This window comes from Xyrauchen texanus, chromosome 29, assembly GCF_025860055.1.
Source record: "Xyrauchen texanus isolate HMW12.3.18 chromosome 29, RBS_HiC_50CHRs, whole genome shotgun sequence".
NCBI classification, from domain to species: domain Eukaryota; kingdom Metazoa; phylum Chordata; class Actinopteri; order Cypriniformes; family Catostomidae; genus Xyrauchen; species Xyrauchen texanus.
The window spans coordinates 24741230-24756473 of NC_068304.1; positions in this window are offsets into that span (position 1 = coordinate 24741230).

A 15244-nucleotide genomic window follows, 5' to 3' on the forward strand; every position below is an offset into this window, starting at 1 on the left:
GTACATATGCACTGCATACGTACATGGCCATTGCTAAGTGAATCACATCTGTACCTTTATGATCTGAGATAGATTCCATACAAATGGAAATATTACATGTATGATTGATTTGTTCTTGGGGCAACAGTGCCTAAAGTTTTTGCAGTGAGGTTTAAAATGTATTTAGCTGTTGTCTTCCTGATTTACTTATATTATATTACGAATTATATAGATAGATAGATAGAGAGAGAGAGAGAGAGAGAGAGAGAGAGAGAGAGAGAGAGAGATTACATTGAAAAAATATACTTTTTTCATAATGTGAATAGTATGTGTAATTTATATGAACTGCTGTCTACTAATTAATTTAATAAAGAGTGTTATGAGAAAAGAAGAAAGGATAAAATGTAATGTTCTCTTGTTTTGCATGATATTTAATTATTATATTTTGTGTCATTCATTATGTTGTCTGTTTTGGTTTATGTGTAGCAGTAATAAACATATTGCTTTAATTTACAACTCCCTTGTTTTTTAATAAGCCCATAAGTGTTAATTTCCATTTATAATGTATTTACAGCCACTAGTTGATGTTATTTATTCTTGATTAAGGTTCAAATTATTTTATAATGTTAAAACAATAATGAGTGTTTACATGCTCGTTTTACACCGATTATCACCGACCATCAGGGAACGGAGGTTACATTAGTAACAATGATGTTCACCTTCTGTCACTCACTCAATGTTGTGTCGATGTAGTGACACTAGGGGTCCCTATGGAAAATGCCACAACTACTGAACTGTGTTATGTGGACTGGAGGAGGGAGATGGTCAGAGCCCTGTGTGCCTCATAGCCAGCGCACCAGGCCATCAAGTAACTACCCCCAACCCTGCACCTCGGGGACATGTCGACTGCTCCAAAAATGCTTTTTCTCCCCAAAATGAATGAAATTGTTCAGCTGGGGGCAATGTAAGGTCCACTTCGGGGGGTGTCCCTCCAAAGAGGGTCCTGACGATCAAGTCGTGCTTCCCCAAATACTTACCGTCTACTGCATTGTGATGTGCCGAGATAGCAGCTACTTACGCCTTCAATATTGAGGGGAACAGCCGTCCCTCAAACCTTTCTTGCAGAAAGGAAAGCACTGATCTGACTGTGCATCTCTGGGGGCCTTCGCCTTGGGAAGAACACCACTTAGCAAACAGATGCCACTTCAGGTCATACAGGGCGCTTCGTCGAGGGAGCCCTGGCCTGAGTGATCATATCTACCACTGCAGGTGGCAGGCCACTTAAGTCTTCCGCATCCCATCCAAGGGCCAGACGTGGAGATTCCAGTGGTCTGGTCATGTGTGCCAGATAGTGCCCCGAAAAAAGGTCCTTCCTCAGGGAAATTTGCCAGGGGGGGCTGTCGTGAGGACCGTGAGGTCCGAGAACCAAGTACGGGAGGGCCAAAGCAAACCAATCTTAATGCCGGACACTCGTTAAGATGTGTTTTTGCATAAGAACAGGTCCAAGAATGGCGGCAACCCGCCACCTTTTTTGGGTATGATGAAGTAGGGGCTTTAAAACCCCTTCTTCATCTAGGCTGGGGGAACAGGCTGTATCGCATTCTTCCGTAGGAGGGAGGCGATCTCTGCGTGCAAGGCAGTTCAAGTCCCGCCTCCAGGGCGCCGAACCTACTGGAAAGAATCTTTGCCCAGCGGTCGTGATAACGACAGCCATGGACTCCAAGAATAGGGCCCAGGAAGTGAGGAAACTGCTCTTTTCTTGAAAATTGGGTGTGCGGCAAAATCAAAAGAAAACAGAAATAAGGATTCTCTACCCGGCCCTCCACCGGGGGAAGAAAAGGTCTTCTCACCAGCTCCCGAAGTGCAGATTCCGGACTTCCAGGGCTTTCAGAGGTGCTTCGAAGCCTTCCTCACGTTCTTGATGGCCGGCCGTGGGATGGGTGGCATCTACTTCCTGTGGGTGACTGCATGCTTAGGCCTGCCTACTGGTGTTACCTCTGCAGGGGGAACGCCCTTGGCGACGAGCAGACGGGACGGCAAGAGGTGTTGAATAGCCTCCGTCTGCTTACACACTGTTGAAAACTGCTTGGCAAATTCTCAGATGTTGTCACTGAACAGGCCAACCTGGGAGATGGGGGCTTCAAGGCATCAAACCTTGTCAGCCTCTCTCAACTTGACCAGGTTGACCGACTTGATAACCAAGGTGGTGTTCCTGGACCCTTGTCGCCCGGAGTGCGAAGTCAGTCACCGAGTGCAACTCCTGCATCAGTCCTGGTCAGGAATTCCATCGTGTAGTTCTTTAAGTGCCTTGGCTTGGTGCAACTGCAGGAGTGCTATGGCATGCAGGGTGGAGGTGGCACATCCAGCAGTGCCATAGGCCTTAGCCACCAATGACAATGTAAGCCTTAAGGCCCTGGACGGGTGCCTCAGATGACTCCGCCAGGTGGCGGCATTCTGTGGGCACAAGTGCACCGCGACTGCCTGATCCACCTGAGGAATCGAGCGGAGGAGTTCCCGAATCATGTTCGGGCAGTAAAAGGTGCCCGCCATGACCGCGTAAGCTCCTCATGCACCTCCGGGAAGAAAGGAACAATAGCGGAGAGTGGCCGTGAGCTGCGCTCTGGCCCCAGGAACCAATCGTTGAGCCACAAGGGTTCAGGGGGGAGCGGAGGGTTCCACTCCAGCCTGACACTCACGGCTGCCCAGGTAAGCATGGCTGCCAGCTCCGTGTCAGCCTGTGACTGGGCTACCGCACCCGAGGGGGGGAGTCCAGCCGAGTCTTCCACGTCAGATATGACGAGTCCGCTCTCCGATGCTGCAATCGATAGCTCATCCTCTTCATGAGCCCCGAATGGGGAAGGGAAGGACTGTGGGGGGTTTCCCAGCGGAGAGGCTCCCATTGAAGTCCACAGATTGCCCCCAGTGCTAACCAACTCTGCCTCATACCCGTAGGTAGAAGGACCAAGCCAGAGAGCCGCTGGGGTGGCTTTCCCTCTGACGAAGGAAAGACATGACTGCAATGTAGCCATGGTCATACTCTCGCAATGAGGGCATGAACCATCCACGAATGCTGTCTCCGCGTGGGTAGCACCCAAGCACGCAAGACAGCAATCGTGGCCATCAGAAGCGGAGAGATATTGACCGCAACCAGGAATAACACACAAACGAAAAGGCATCTTAAAAAAGATGCTTTCGTAAGTGCCACTCTTTTAGTAAAAATATTCTCTTTTAGAGAAAATATTCTCTTTTCACTGCTGAAGGCAGACGCCACTTCAGGTCATACAGGGCGCTTCGTCGAGGGAGCCCTGGCCTGAGTGATCATATCTACCACTGCGGGTGGCAGGCCACTTAAGTCTTCCGCATCCCATCCAAGGGCCAGACGTGGAGATTCCAGTGGTCTGGTCATGTGTGCCAGATAGTGCCCCGAAAAAAGGTCCTTCCTCAGGGAAATTTGCCATGGGGGGCTGTCGTGAGGACAGTGAGGTCCGAGAACCAAGTACGGGAGGGCCAACGCAAACCAATCTTAATGCCGGACGCTCGCTAAGATGTGTTTTTGCATCAGAACAGGTCCGGTGTTTCTCTGCACAACACCAGTGCGAGAGGGGAAGAACAGCTGTAACGTGCCGTAGAAATCAACAGTTCGTTTGATTGAGAGATGAATGGCTGGCAGGGTAATTCAGCTCAGTGAAATACAACCGCTCATCTCCGAAGAAGAAGTCTGAATGAGTGGTTGCATTCCAGCTCCTTATATACTCGTATGTCCGGAGAAGTGGCATGCAAATTCCACTTCCAATATTCATTGGTCTTTTCTCAAAGATCAGTGATGTCTGGGGCTCCCAGGAGCGACCTCTAGTGTCACTACATTGACATAACGTCGAGAAAGTGACAGAAGGGGAAAGGGGCTTGTTATGATTTAACAATACAAACCAACTTTTTATTGTAACCAAGAACTTTAAGATTGCATGAAAAATCCATGTGCAGCATTATCCTGATGAGTTTGTGATATAGGTATCATTCTGTGTCCAATTTGTTTGAAATGGTTTATATAAACTTGTTACAATTTAATATTATTATTAATAATAAAACATTTTCTTGGGACAAATAACTTTCTTCATGTTTCCTCGTACGGAAGTCATTTAAATAAAGAAATGAAAACATAGGATAGACTGCTATCTTACAATAATACAACAGATAAAAAAATAACTGTTCATTACAATACAAATACTACAATCAGTTTTTCAAATGTGCTAACCTGAAGAATTGGGCTCCTCCATCTGAAACTTGGTTTCTTCCCAAAGTTTCTTCCTTATCTTAGCTTAGTATCTTAGAGAATTTTCTTACCACCCACAACCTTGAATCATTCGTAAGGGATTGCATGGCACTATTCTTTGTAAACCTGCTTTGAAGCTTTTTGTACTGTTAAAAGCACAGTACAAATAAATATGAATTGAATGATTGATTGATTCTTCAAATGTGATATCCCTGGCAATTCCAATTTAGATGTTGTCAACGAGAAGGACTATTTTGCTTATCTTAATTATAAATACACCACACAGGGGTGGCATAATGGCTCAGTGGGTAGCACTGTTGCCTCACAGCAAGAAGGTCCTGGGTTTGAATCCTGGCTCAACTGGGTATTTCTGAATGGAGTTTGCATGTTCTCTCTGTGTTCAATGAGTTTGGAACAACATGAGGGAGAGTAAATAATTATGTAATTTTCATTTATGGGTATTCACATTACCACTATTCCCTAAAAGGAAGCAGCACATATGTCTGTTAAACAAACAGTATATTACATATCAAGTTTGTTGTAACGCTGGGCTACGTGCTGATTGATTGTCACAACTATTGAGTCTGTTAAGTATCACTCTGTTATGAACCACATTTGAACAGAATGTGAACTCTGACTCTATATAACGAAAGGCTTAAAATAATACTTTCAATTCAAGTTAAGCTCAATTGACAGCATTTGTGGCATTATATTGATTACCACAAATATATATTACACACTATGTAAACATTTTACAGCATGTGTTAACATGGTTTTAGTGGATAAAATCACTTACAAATCTCTTATGTGTAAAGTTACATCCAATTTTACAACTTCGTTGCTATAACGACGTAATGGCATAAACCTTAAAAAGACTAGGAATAACAACGATTCAAGTTTTAACAGAAGAACCAATGTAAATTTTAAATTATAAGCTGCCTTTAAACCCTACAAATTGGTCCCATTCAATTCCAGTGTACGTGCCTCATTTTAACCTCAATTTCTTCTTCTTTTTTAAGAAAAGTGGGGTGTGGTGAGTCAAAATAATCTATGGTGGTATTCAACATTATGCCACAAATGCTGTCGATTGAGTTTTACTTGCATTGAACCTGGAATATTCCTTTAACACAGACAATGTACTTTCTGTAACCTATTCAAGGAACAAATTATTTAGGATTGTAGGATTTAAAGGACTCCAGTGCATAATCTGACCAGAGGAAAGAATGATTTGTGGTTATCTTCCATGTCGTCAAAAACTTGTTTGAGTTTAGATCTCGGAAGTGGAGAGACCATCAGCGATCCCTTGCACCCTGCTCATCAAATCTTTCAACAACTGCCTTCCAATACATACAGTGGGTACGGAATGTATTCAGACCCCCTTAAAGTTTTCACTCTTTGTTATATTGCAGCCATTTGCTAAAATCATTTAAGTTCATTTTTTTTCCTCATTATTGTACACACAGCACCCCATATTGACAGAAAAACACAGAATTGTTGACATTTTTGCACATTTATTAAAAAAGAAAAACTGAAATATCACATGGTCCTAAGTATTCAGACCCTTTGTTCAGTATTTAGTAGAAGCACCCTTTTGATCTAATACAGCCATGAGTCTTTTTGGGAAAGATGCAACAAGTTTTTCGCATCAGGATTTGGGTATCCTCTGCCATTCCTCCTTGCAGATCCTCTCCAGTTCTGTCAGGTTGGATGGTAAATGTTGGTGGACAGCCATTTTCAGGTCTCTCCAGAGATGCTCAATTGGGTTTAAGTCAGGGCTCTGGCTGGGCCATTCAAGAACAGTCACGGAGTTGTTGTGAAGCCACTCCTTCGTTATTTTAGCGGTGTGCTTAGGGTCATTGTCTTGTTGGAAGGTGAACCTTCGGCCCAGTCTGAGGTCCAGAGCACTCTGGAGAAGGTTTTCGTCCAGGATATTCCTGTACTTGGCCACATTCATCTTTCCCTCGATTGCAACCAGTCGTCCTGTCCCTGCAGCTGAAAAACACCCCCACAGCATGATGCTGCCACCACCATGCTTCACTGTTGAGACTGTATTGGACAGGTGATGAGCATGTCTTGCCACAATTCTGTCTCTGAGCTCTTCAGGCAGTTCCTTTGACCTCATGATTCTCATTTGCTCTGACATGCACTGTGAGTTGTAAGGTCTTATATAGACAGGTGTGTGGCTTTCCTAATCAAGTCCAATCAGTATAATCAAACACAGCTGGACTCAAATGAAGGTGTAGAACCATCTCAAGGATGATCAGAAGAAATGGACAGCACCTGAGTTAAATATATGAGTGTCACAGCAAAGGGTCTGAATACTTAGGACCATGTGATATTTCAGTTTTTCTTTTTTAATAAATGTGCAAAAATGTCAACAATTCTGTGTTTTTCTGTCAATATGGGGTGCTGTGTGTACAATAATGAGGAAAAAAAATGAACTTAAATGATTTTAGCAAATGGCTGCAATATAACAAAGAGTGAAAACTTTAAGGGGGTCTGAATACTTTCCGTACCCACTGTAAATCAGAACAAGACCAAAACTAAAACAACCTAACTACAACAGCTACATTGTCTCATTCTCCACTTAAACTCTCTGTAGTGCATACTGTTTTTACTAAAGCAATAAACCACAAGACAATGATTTTACCATGGATAGGGGGGATTATAGGTCAAATGCTGTGATGCATGACTCTGTGGCTTGTTACTTTTATAAAACAGCAGTAACAGCAATATAATAAAATATGCAGATGTTTAATAAACAGTTACAATTATTATAAATAATTATCTAAATAAAAATGTCTTTCTCCGAGTAATATTGTGCATTAGCTTAACAACTGTGGGCTGTTTAGGCAACATAGCAACTTGGCACAGTAATATAAAATGTGTACAAAATTCTGAAGAATGTTTTGAGCTTTTTGTCCTTTTGATTATTTTCCCATCCAAACCCCATCTCTGCACAAAACAAACCCCAAAAAGGTTGTTATTATTATACCTGCCCTACATCCACCACATTCAATACTAAGAAAAGGTGGCCCATGGACGACTTATCCTACCTATCACTTTTCTCATCACCTTGGGCTCAAAGGATAAATCAGCCAGTGAAGAGGTGCTGTCGCAAGGACACTTGTAAGAAGGCAGCTCCCAAGAAAATGTTCAATACAAAGATCCTAGAATGACTCAGAACCATCAAGGTAAAAACTTCTCCATGAAACTTTTCATAAAACAATTGTAATGATTAAATGAATCTGTTTTGGTAACACCTTTTACAGGAGCCATCCTATTCCCTGTCTTATATATATGGGGGAATTCACTAAGAATAAATTGCTAAAAGCATTGCTTATTTGAATACTCCATAGTCTCTATTGATTTTTTTGGCACCAGATTTACTAAAAGTAATGGTACAAACAGCCATTACTTGACAAATTAATGCTGGACTCAATTTGCATGGCACAATGTTCTATATTACAAGCCAGTTCTGAGTGCTAAATTGTGGAGGATGCAGCAGACTACTGCAATCTGGCATACAACATCTCCACCACTTCAATCTAGGCACCTGAATGGGCTCTTTAATATGCAGAAAGTGCCCTCGACTGCATGTCTGGATATATGCCAACACTATTCTTCATCATTTGATGAATTACTGCTGCCATGGTCAATAAATGTACACAAACATATACAAATTATCAAAATATACAAACATTACAGCCTGCTAGTAATTGTACAACACGCCAGAGAAATAATACTCATTTTTGTCAATATGGCGCAATATAATATAAGCCTAATTTATATACAAAGGAATACATAAAAATAGAAAATAAATACAGCATAGTGCAAACCAGCACAGAGAGCGTCGCTTAAACTGGATTGTGGAAAGTCAGTGAAAAAGATATTTGCGGGTTTTTGCATTGAAGGACCACATGAAAAAGTGCTACCACTGTTTCACCTCAGAGTTTCTTTTGTTGCTAGGTGTGCCACATTTTTGTGTTCCTAGCATCTAAGACAACATGATTGTAACAGTTCAAGGTCGGGCAAGGAGGCGGGGGTAACTGGCTAAACTGTAAACAAGGTTTTAATGTCAAACTTAACTTAAAGCAAACATAAACAAACACAGAAACACATGCAAGGCGACCGCATGCATCTCTCTCTCCCGAACTGGCATCTCTGGCTCCCCTTTATCTCGCTCTCAAGCTGATCAGCCACACCCTCCTCCTCGTCACAATGATCACATGGGATATCAACGTGTTGCTCCTGTAAGTTCACGTACCCTAAAACCCATTCTGCTGAATTACTGACAAGCGGCAACCCCATCAGACATTTTTACATAAATTCTAGGATGAACACATTTCCCTCTATAGAGCTACTGATAGCGCATTGCATGAACAACCCACAAAACACGGGTGCTGGTCCCATGGGAACCAGGAAGTATTCACATTTAAATTAACAATGGTAAGTTTGATTCTGAGGTTGCATTTTCAATCTAAAATTACATATTTACTCCACTAGCAGTTAGGTTTAGGGTTGTGGTTTGGGTTAGTTTTGAGTTCATAAAACATGCATTCTTGTTGACAGTATTGTTATACATATTTTGGTAAGCACAAAATGATTTTGGGAACAAAACTTTCGACTTATTATTTCCGAATTCAGTGTCGTCAATCTTGGGGTTTTTTTCTGAAAAAGTCTCATTTAATCTTCCACTCTGCCCACCAAATTTACCTCTTGTGCATCTATAACTTAAGCTCACCATTTGACCATTTCAGGACACTTCCGTTGGTCATTTCAAAACAGATCACTTGGATTTGTATATATCCTTCACAAGCATTGAAGAGTCATGTCAATATTTATTGGTTGCAAAGGTAAAGCCATTCAATTTCATAAACATGTATGGTCCCCCAGGATGTTGAATGAATGCTTTTAACACTGCACAATTGCATTCATATTCAACATGGGAAGGGCCAATCAGTTGGGGGCTTTTGTGTGCAACTGGGCAAGCTCATGATAAATATGAAATGCAATCAGGTCTCCAACTGTGTCAACACTCTCAATACTATGTATTTTTTAAAAATATAATTCAAATAATGATTTGAGCTCTATTATTTGAACTACTGAATGCAAATGAAAATTGCAGCCTGGAGCCACTTGATGACAGGAACTCAGTATAGCAATTCAGTATAAATGAATATAATATAAATGTAATATGGAAGCTATTGTAAACAACTGAAGAGCCCTGGCTTGAGAGGATTCTGATAGCCGGGCATGTAGGATCTGCTTTGTACCACCCTAGACTGAAAATAAAGAAACAATCATCATAGAGGACTCCATCCAATTGGCTCCAGTCTTGAGGTTTTAATGCTCACCAGACAAGGCTGCCAGCAAGCTTAAGCAGAGCTATTTTCTTTGCATGAGCGAAAAAAAGAAAAAAAAAGGCTTATGATGGAGGATGGCATTTTTTTAAATGTTCTTGGAGTTACACAGACAGTAACAAATGATTAATTGCACGGTTGAGGATCAGAGATGGTGTGGCAGAGTAGCAGATATGATGAATGCAATTTTGAATTGCAAATGAGACAATATTTGCAGTCTGAGTATAAATGGATAATCCCAATCAATGAACCCACTGGTCTCTTATTCATCTCATGCTGAGCATTTATGTATGCTTTGTACAGGCAATATCTGTTATCTAGTGCACAACTGATGATTTCAAAGAGGATTTTGCATTAGTGTGGAAATGAGAAAGAAAGAATAACATATTGAATGACCAGACATGTTCATTGACTTTGAAATTTAATTTTTTTTCTGTTTTGAGAATATTTGTAATCCTTGACAAACCTTGAACGTTATGCTTATATTAACACTGTAATTGATGCCAAAAAACACTGAAAGTTGCACTGTTAGACCAAGGCTTTTTTTTTAAAGTAACATACTGACAGCACTGTTGCCAGCAAGTTACTGTAAAAGCCTGATTCGGTAAGCTACTGCAATGTCTGTTTGCAATTATTTACTGATTACTGTAAATGGTGGCTGAAGTATGTTACTAAAAAAATTATTAAATATAGTACAGTAATTAGCTGTAATGATCATATACACTAAAAATGGGTTACTGTTATAAAGCCTATTATTGCTGTTGAATTGTTAATTTATGAAAAAAGTTCATTAATTCAAATAAAATCATATTTAAAAATATATTTTATTTGTAAATTGCAAATGTTTCATTTACATACTATATATATATTCATCCATATATATAGTAAAATTGTAATTTTTACAAAAATTTACAAATTAAATAATGAATTAATTGAATCACTTATTAAACACATTGAATACACATTTCACTTTACAATTAACCATATCTAACACTAAATATAACAGTGCTGCATTACAAATTGTAACTCCAAAAATACAAATGAATTTTTTACATTAATAATACACAGCCATTATCAGCCAAACACAGTGAATTAACTCATCTAATAACACATTAGACATTTATACAATACATTTCAGTTAACTTAGCCAATATATTCAGCATAAAAACACAATATAAACCTATTTAAGGAACATTTTATGTAACATGACCATTCGACTCAATATAATAACTCAATATAAACATTCCAGCAGAATTCAAATATAATTAACATATGTAGTATTAGTCTAGTACTAACTATACTACTACTACTTCTATATAGTACAAGAGGTAACAATCAATAACAAAGCATATAAACAAAAATCAGCCAGAAAGATAAAAAGGTGAAGTACCAAGGTAATAAACATGGATACATTTTTCACCATGCCATTCACTTCAGAAGTGCAGTGCTTGGGTAAAAAAACCTAAAGGACAATCTAAATACAACCTGAAGCACCAAAAGTAATCATAGCACCCTCATATTGCAGATAGTCTTCTATATCTGGCTAAACACACTTCATTCACATACTTAGCGTATCCAAGTATGAATACAATAACTTCAGACCATTTCCTTATACAGATTTTTGCCTTTAAAGGAATGTTTGTATTTCTTCTGTGGAAAATAAAAAGGAAAATGTTATTAAAAGGAAAGAGACTGGAGTCTTATGGAATATATTATCCTGCCTTTATTTGCTTTTTGGAGCTTAAAAGTTCTGGCCACCATTCACCATTGTGAGGACCTGCATAGCTGAGATATTTTTCTAAACATCTTCATTTGTGTTTGGCAGAAGAAAGAAAGTCATACACATCTGGGATGGCATGAGGGTGAGTTAATGAGGAAATCATTTTCATTTTTGGGTGAACTAAGACTACATTTACAGCAATTGAAAAACAAATGTATACTAAAGAAGTTGTCGTCAGTCAGTAAAGGGCCACCAGCATCAAGTGAAAACTGAAAGAAACTAATGTGCAATCATGTGTATGGAGTGGTGGTGGTGTAGTGGTCTAGAGCACATAACTGGAAATCAGAAGGTCGCTGGTTTGATCCCCACAGCCACCACCATTGTGTCCTTGAGCAAGGCACTTAACTCCAGGTTGCTCCAGTTGCTCCTGTAATAAGTGCACTGTAAGTCGCTTTGGATAAAAGCATCTGCCAAATGCATAAATGTAAATATAAATGTAATCAGTGTTAATGTTTAAGTCATGAAGTCATCACACCCAATACTTCCCAAAATCTCCTTTACCTGTGTAGTCATTCACATAAGACGCATTCTTTTGTGCTCAAAACAGCAAGATGGAGCGCAACGCATTCGTGAACACGCTGGTCTCGAGACGCATTTTAAAACGTTGAACTGCTTTCAACGCGACGCACCGTCTTCATTGACCGGTAGAAGTGAAGTGCGTGCCGATCACTGTTAATACCACTGTTAATACCCACTGACTTTGCGCTTATGACTTCTGGCACAGTGCTGCTCTTAACGCTAGCGCACTTAAAATATGGCATTAAATGTTCTCTGGTTTTCACAGTCGTGGGAAGTTATTACAATCTCATTTGTAATAATCTTATTACAAACACTGCCAAAAGTGAACTCAAAAGTCTCCACTAGCATCTAGATCTTTGAGAGATGCGTCAGTGCAGTTGACTTTTTTTTTTTAGTTTTTATTAGCTAATTAAAGGAATAGTCATAAATAAATTCCTTAGTTTCTCACCCTAATGTCGCTCCAAACCCATATGACTTTCTTCAGTAAGGTCTTCACATGGTTTGTTTGCTATAATGCAGTGAAAAATGACTCAAGTCTGTCAAGTTCGAAAAAGGACAAAAAATAAAAAACACTATAAATCCATTAATAAAAGTAATCATTATGATTCATGTTCTATATTTCAGAAGTCTTCTGAAGTGATGTGACCACTTTTTATAGAGAACAGAATTAAATTTAAGCTAATATTAAGTCTCAAATAAAATCATGAATAAAGTGCTTAAATGAAATATGGCAGCTAAGTTGAAGATATGAAGCCTCGCTGGTTGACCACATTACATGATGTTACAATAACATTTTGCTTTCCATGGAAGAAAGTCATACCTGTTTGCAGTGATATTGTGGTAAGTAAATAATGACATGATTTTCATTTAGTGTGAACTATTCCTTTAAAGACTGGTTAAAAAGTAATCTAAACATACGTTTTCAGATTGACACTAATGGCACTTTTCCACTGCACGTTACAGTTCGACTTGCCTCAACTCTACTCCCTTTACTTTTCTGAGCTTGCATTTCCATTGCAGTTTACTGCCACCTCAACATGGGTGGGATTATAGGCTGATCGTCATAGTTACGCCATCTCTACTGCCATGACATCATCTTAAACACGACACAAACTGATCAAATCAATAACACGACCGCTAGCTGTTAGCTACTAGCTCATTGTGCTGCATAAATCAGTTGTTGCATGGTGATTTTACACAAGTGTAACAGTTAAATTGTCCTGGTTGTTTTAGAAGCAAGCTTCCAGTAGCTGGTCAACTAAATAAAGCGAAGCTTTCAAGCAGAGTACAGAGTTATCATAACAAAACTTACCATCTTCCGTCGTGGATCAACGCCAGACCAGGGCACTCTCCCTCCCATTGCTCGCTGGTTTAGATAGCATCCATTTGGTCGAACCACTTCCACTTTTCCTTGATGGTTCTGTATTCACTTTTAATTTTTTTAAAACTTTCATGGATTGTTCAACCAGCTCTCCCGCTCCCTCTTGTCAAGTGAGATAAGATTAATGTAATGGAGCCGAAACCCGGGGAGGAGGAAGGATACGCTGCTACGGAGTCCTCGCCGCTGGAAGTAGTCTTCAGATCCCTCGCCAGCATCCACCAGGCCCAACACCAGGCCCTCGTGGAGCTGCAGCTCCATGACGCTTGCCGGTGGTGGGTGCTGGCTGAGGAGGAGAGCAACATCGATGATGTCATCAACCTTGTGGTGCTGGAGCAGTTTGTCTCCTGGCTGCCGAAGGGGATGGCAGAGTGGGTCAAGATGGGTTAGATTTGCCATACAAATCTAATAGTAACCTAATTACAATTAGTTTCTAACACCAATAAAATAACAGTACACTGAGGTAATATGGGAGTTCTTGATGTGGCAGATGCTGGCTTCAACACAATATTCATGTAGCTTCCTCCAGTAGTCAACACGAAGCACGAGGTCTTGTTTAAAATACGGGGTTTTATTTCTACAACATATCATGTCAACCCGTGAGATCTGGGTGGAAAAAGAGAAAAAAATAAAAGGATACAATAATAAAATGCATGTACGTATGTCTGGAATTCACTGTTGTGCCACTTTAGCTACACACTAGTTAACACAAAACTATGCACTTGAAATATATCACAGAAACTCGGATACAAATGAAACATACCTCGTAGGCTGCTTTCTACTTAAGAGGGGCTAAATCTTCAATTCTTCTTCCTAGTCTTCTTTCTCTCAGGTAATCTACATCCAGATGTATTTATATTCTTAATATTTACTTAGCTTGGAGAGCTCTTGCCATGCTATGATTTTTAGCGCTTTGCTTGCTGGTGTTGTGCCTTTTAATTACATGCAGAACACCAGATCGGCGCTAATTAGTTCCGCCTCTAGGATCTCCTATTATTTTTCAGGTAGGAACCAAAAACGGTAACAAACTTAACAAAAAAATGTGAGGCAGTTACAATTCAAGCAAAAACAACCAGGAGCACTTCTTATAATATAACAAGATTTATTAAAATCAAGCAGTAATGAACACAGCCAATACTATCTGAATATAACTGTCACAATCCCATGGTGTCTGCCCTGTGTTTCACTTGTCTTAAAATACACTTCCCATAATTCCCGGCCCTCATCACTGCCAGCACTCAGTCATTGTTCTCACCTGTTTGTCATTTAGTCCTCATTACCCCTGTGTATTTAAACCCTGCTGTTCCTCCATTCCTTGTCGATCGTTGAATGTGGATGTTTGAATGTAGATTCTTGGATGTGTTTGTTATTGTTAACTTTGCCCTCCGTGGATGTTTCCCCAGCCTGTGTATTCTTTGGATGTTTTCGTGTTTTCGTTTTGTTTTCCCATCCTGGATGTTTCATTTGTTCCTGTCTCGTTTGTTGTTCTTCATCTTTCAATAAAAACCGCATTTAGATCCTCACCCCTCGTCTACCTTCTCCTGCCTTCATAACAATAACACAAAATATAACAAGGAAATCGTAAACTAATAGTGAAGCTATATGCTAGAGTGTGTTTCTAGATGCAGTAACAAAGGAACCAAAATGGAGGAATATTTCCAAAAAGGAGGACTAGGTCCAAAATGGAGGATTAGATCCAATATTGAGGAGCCAAATATAATTTGAGTGTGGAAGGAAAGGAGAAAAGGAAAGATGGCTGGATCAGTTCCAGAGCAGTGGAGCTGATACCACGTGAGGTTGGAAATGAGCGGACACACAAAGGAACTGACGAAACAAGTGGGAGATTTTGGTACACCAGCCTGAGTCGGACATAAACTGCAGCACCACTCACTCAGTGATTATCAGTGAAAGAGAGAGCAAAGAGGAGCATGCAGGAGCATGAATCTTCACCCAAA